Source organism: Adiantum capillus-veneris, chromosome 25 (assembly GCF_014529385.1).
Source record: "Adiantum capillus-veneris isolate H3 chromosome 25, ASM1452938v2, whole genome shotgun sequence".
Classification (NCBI taxonomy): Eukaryota; Viridiplantae; Streptophyta; class Polypodiopsida; order Polypodiales; family Pteridaceae; genus Adiantum; species Adiantum capillus-veneris.
In genome coordinates this window covers 14137191-14143190 of record NC_140955.1, presented here as the reverse complement: position 1 = coordinate 14143190, position 6000 = coordinate 14137191, and positions in this window count along the sequence as shown.

Genomic DNA, 6000 nt, shown 5'->3' with positions numbered 1-6000 from the left:
CTCGTGGAGTTGATCTCTTGGAATAGGATCAGGTCATTGCCCCAATATCCAATCTCTTATAGAGTACCCTTGGTATTTGGTATGTTCTACCTCCTCAGGACTCATCATAACAAAGTTATTGTTATAACAATCCTTAAATAGGTAAGATGGTAGATTTGTTGAACCCTTGTCCTTGATTTTGAAGATATAAATGATCTTCATGGGTGCTAATTACCCTAGTTTCGCATGAGAGGTCCATGAAAGATCCTTGACGTTCCTATCCTCCCAACAATAGACTCCACTCCTAAGATTATCAGCACTAAGCCGTTTCATAGGTTTCATATCAACTTGATTGTATCCCTCGAATTCTAAAGTTGGTGGACCTCGTTTGCTGCCATATTTAGAATTATTGTATTCACTTCTAACCTCCATTTGTCTATCACATCAAGATTTTCAACTTTTACATACTGAGTCCATATACATTTTTCCTTGTTTGTTTGCTCTTATTTCCTCTTCAAACTCTATGTCATGGTCATCAATGCGAATGGCATACTCTTCAATAGGATCCAGGTAAACATGAGCTCCATGGACATTGGTCTTATAAAAGGCGAGTACGTGCTTATATCGCATTGTTGTTCTGGTTCCTGACTGAGTCAAATAGGAAGACATTTCATATGTTGAGTTGGAATAAGTGTCTGGGACTTCTTTAAAGATAGTGCCCAATTGATCACCTTGATTTACACTCTCTTCGGTGGATACCCTACTAGCGGTCTCTCCAAGTATGCCTTGATTTGCTAGTGTACGACCAGATATAAGGTTCATATAGACTTGTTAAGCCCTAGATAGAGTACTTACTGGCGGATTGGATTGTTATCCGTTTTTTCCACTTGACTTGACTTCAACTCCTGTCAAGATCTCAATTCTTTGCCTACAACTGGTTCCTGTGTCAGTTTCAACCAAGTTAGTTGTTTTCTCTCAAAGACTGTACAATTTTTGCTAACTATTGTGATTGGTATGTGTATATCTCTTCAATCTAAGCTAAGTGAGTCAGTAAACGAGACTTCCAGATTCTACCCTTACAAAGAGCTAAAGGACTAATCTGCAACCTGGAAACCGAACTAACTTGGATCCGATGGAACCCAAACTTGACCAGTGACCTTGTATTATGTTGCTTTAACATTGTACAAGCTCAAAAGTCCAAAATCTTGTCTCTGGGGCTCAGAAGTAAATAATCGTATTATTTGCTTTTTTAAGTTTTTATACTTTTTACACTTGTTTTGCCATATAGACACCTTGTTGTAGTCTATGGACAAGTTTCACTGCCTTTGAACAAGATTTATCTAAGTTATCAAAACAATTCTTAGTGTCCGCATACCCAATTTTCAAGAATCTGGCATAAGTCTCACTTTTGTGATCCAAATTTCACCAAATTTGATATGAGTAGTCTACTTGATATGCTTGACCTTGTAAGATACTCAATTGTGTAAAAAATCTCAAATCTGAGGTAGATGTAAATAATCACGATTATTTACTTATGGGATTTTTTAGCATTTTTTTGCTAAGATGATGATACAAACATGTAAAGCAACTCAACTAAAGCTCCTTAGCAAAGTTTCACCAAGTTTGGATAAACCCTGCTCAATTTGTCAACAGTTTTGTGTCTGCAAACTGTCTTTACAAAATTGGCCACAATTTTCACTTTAAAGATCCAAATCTTACCAAATTTGATATGAATGTTCAATGCAACATGATGGAACTTGCGGTATGCTTGGTTGGCCAGAAATGTTTGAAAATTGGACAAAAGTTAATAATCCAGATTATTTATTTCCACCAAATTTTAGCATATTTTTTATCATCTGAGTATACACACATGTTAAACACTTTAAACTAAGCCTCTGAGTCAACAAGATTTATAAACTCAATTTGTTGACAATCAGTACAGATTCGAGTTTTTATCAAGTTTTTTGTATGTCTTGTGATCCAAACTCTATGAGCTTTCACAAAAGATGTTTGTAATCATACATAGAGTCTCTGGTATCAACCTTGATCAATTTTGAGCCAACTGTAAATGATCGCGATTATTTACTTTTGGCCTAAAATGGACAACTTTTGCAAATTTTTCAATACTCATTCTTTTTTTGACATGTTTTAAGCCTCCGAGTCAAGTCAAAACTTAATTTTGCCTTAATTCTCAAAACAATGTAAATAATCTGAATTTTTGGAAACTCTTGAAAATTTACCTCAAATGCATCCTTATGCTTACTCACCGATTCATACAACTTTTATGAGTATAATCTCCAGCCGGTTTCAGTGGTTTTTTTATGTCGTTTCAAACCGTAGACCCGAAATTCTGTAACTTCACATAAACAACTCACAAATGATTCTTTTGGAGTGAGCAATGATTTGAGATCCAACCTCGGATTCTACTTACTCTACTCCCAGGTTCTGCTACAATTGCATTGTGGAAGTTGTCCACAAACACTTGTTTTCTTGTTTTTTATGGTTTCCTGAGCATTGATCTTAAGACTTATCTTGTCCATCAATCATTCTCAAAATCCAAACCTAACCTTACAATCCTACAAGGTACTTAGCAAGTGCAATTTACTCCCAAGCTACCTCTACACAGGAAAAGATGACACTCTTAAGCTATGCGGTTTTAAAGAAAAAGTTTAACTCTATGTGATCCTAGAGGAAGTTAAAGGATAACTACACTAAACGCTCTTGTTTTCTCTAGTTTAGGTCTACTCGTCCCTGGTAGCGGCGCCAAATGTGGATAGGTTTCCTAACCTTACTCTCATCTTATTGTAGACATAGAGAGAACCACGAACATAATTGTCAATCCATGGGATGAAGCTAACTCGACTAGTGCGTCGAGGCTACAAGAGGGTATCGATCTCTTTAAAACAACAGACAACTCGCATCTAACACAAGCTACACTCAAATGACCTTAGTTATCAAAAGTTAGCCGCTAATTGGCAAGCAAACCATGATTATTACATCAAACGACATCCAAATGCTTTGAAACTTCTAGGAAAAGTATATAATTCCTAAGCGCACATGCTTATGGACTCAAATCTCACATTCTACGAGTTGCAAAAAATGCAATTGTTAACAATAGTGAGATTTTGACCTAGTCGTTTCTGACCCAGAATGCATCTATATACTTAGCAATGATGCCCAATACCCCACCTATACTTACTTTGTGATTCCTTAGCTTAAATTCGTACTTATGATGAAATGAGAACGCGGGTCGGTGACGTCAAAATCTATGATTTATCATGATATGTTTACGTCAATGCGTAGAGCTCTTACCTGTGGTTGCAATGCAACATACGGCATTGCAATGTGATAACTAACAGGGAGATAGAAGCACATGAGAAGGAGAGAAGTGAGAAGTGTATTTCTTATCCAAAAACTCAATAATTTTACAAAATTGATTTTTATACCTTAGCCAAGGTTTCTTAATCATTTGGGAGCTCTAACCAATGATTAACTGATACAATCTGGAAGCTTACAGCTCTGGCTCATAGATTACAATATTCACTCGTCAATAAGAGTTACAATATTCCCGATTTATCAAAAGAATAAGTATTTTTACAATAAAGCTCCCGAAAAATATTACATGGGTTAGCTTGCTGCTAACAGTTTACATACATTAAACTAAGTAATTCTTGACAAAGAGGTGAATTAATCAAAATTGATGTTGCATTACTGTAGGTGGGGAAACAGCTTGCAATGGATTGGGAAAATAGTAGCTGTAAAAGATTGGTTAAATTTGAAGCGTAAGGGCCTACATTTATATCGAGAAGCAACAAGTTGCATTACATATACGAAGCCTACCCATTGTTCCTTGATTTCCCCAAAGATACTCTTTTGCCCAATAAGTGAAAGGTTTTTTGAGATGCCAAGGCACGACAAATCACAAGACAACATACAAAGGTAACGTCAATGCATGCGATTCTTGATATGTTGTTGATTTACTGTTATCAAGTGAAGCCTTCCTCAAAATAACGCTCAACTACATGGTAAAAATCTATCATCCCTCAAAGGGAAGGAGAAAGTAGTGGAAGAACTTTTTTTGGACGAGGAGGATCGAAGACCAAGAGGTAGTGACGGAGAGACCCCTATAGAGTTCAAGGCTATTGATGATGAGGTAGATTACATCGAACTTAGTGTTAATCCACATTCTCACCTGCACGCTCTGTAACAAAGGCTCCATAGGTAACACAGATTAGCCTAAGCCTTCTTCAATAGGTTAAGTTTACTATTGAACCACTATATATAAATTTATTGTGGTTGATGTAGGAGCAGTGACAAACAGAGAAACACGACGACTCCATTGCCTTTGCATCTTAAGGGCCCTTTGGTGATTAGAGAACCAAATGCACATTAGTTGGAGAGAACTTGTTGTCGTTGTTGTAGAAGCCATTGCGAAAGTGGAAACCGCCTCTAGGTTCCGATGAAGGTTCTAGTTCCCAACTCAGCAACACTCCACAACTGCCTGTGAGGCTTCTACAAGCAGAACTTGGAAGATGCATGTCACCACAAGAGTCTGGTGTATTGCCAAGTGAGAGTAATTTTGGGTCAAACTTTAGATTGAGCAATAGAGATAGAATCTGGATTCAAACCTCTCCGTAATGCAGAGTTAAGCTCAGCAAGGACAAACAAGTGCTCCAAGGGTGAAGCTCATCACGGCCCATTGGCATCTTCAAGCTCAACACCCCATGAAATTCTAGACCCTCGATCTGCAATGGTTATGTTGAAAGTGGGATTTGATTAGCATACAGTAACGCAAGTGACCATTAATGATGAGAGTGCACCTCATTTCTCCTTTTTTTGGCCATAGGGCTTTTAGAAGAGAAAATGACCATTGATATGCCAATGGTGATAGAGGTTGGAGGTCAAGGTAGAGAGCCCACACTTGTTGTTGGAGGTGAGCTCACTCCTATGCATGTAAAGAGTTATAAAGTTATGCATCAGTGGAGGTACTCATAAGAGTTTTCCTTGGTAGATTCTTTGTGCAATGCAAAACTCCCCCTTACGAAGAGGAGTACATTTTGCCAATAGAGCGTTATTTTGGTATGTCCAACTTGAACTACAGATAAATCTTGCTAGCCAATAAACCAAGTAGCGTGTTTTTGCAATCGAAGAAGCACTTATATTAGCAATAGGACTGTTCAAAGCATCAGATATTAGAAGCAAGAGCAAAATTGGCATGCTACTTTCAAGGGTTGCATTGAAGGCAAAATGAAGCTTTTGAATAGACAAATAGAAGACAATGGTTGGTTGTGATGTGATTTTTTGTTATCTATCCAAAAATACAAGTGTCACTGGGATTGTTGGAGATGAAATTTCAGCATGGGACCATTTAGATGTGAAGCATTTTATAGACATTTTTGTTTTGACAGGAAGTACCTTGACTGGAATAGCACTCTGGTAATACTAACACGCAAAGACCATGCATTACAAATTCTCTCTCACATGGCTAGGGATTCTATTAGGACCATTCAATGGTTGTGATGTGCTCTATGCCATGCGGTAGCACAAGATGACGCCTACTAAGTGTAGACCTTATCATGTTATCTTCATATTCTTGACATCCTCAACGTAAAAAATATAGTATAACGAGCGTCTACGATGTGCAAAAACTAGAAATGGTTGTGTTCCAAAAGGTGGCCACCCAACAAGCTACTCACATGTTTGAGAGCCATGTTTTCTTTGACCAACATGAGGAAAAACATTGGAGATGGTGAGAGGACAGCTGATCATGGCGAGGTAATATCAACAAGTCTCACAAGATGATTAAAATTTTATGACATGACAAATTCAAATTTCTCATGTCTTTTTTGATGCAAGGGGATTAGAAAGGAGTCTAAACTTTCATGGTATGGTGCTTTGTAGGTACACTATAACGAAGGGAATGCCATATTACAAGCCTTTATTGGTAGTGGATTCATAATGCAAGTGGCTTTACAACTTGGTCATTATTTAGTAGGATAAGCAAGATTCACAACAATAATG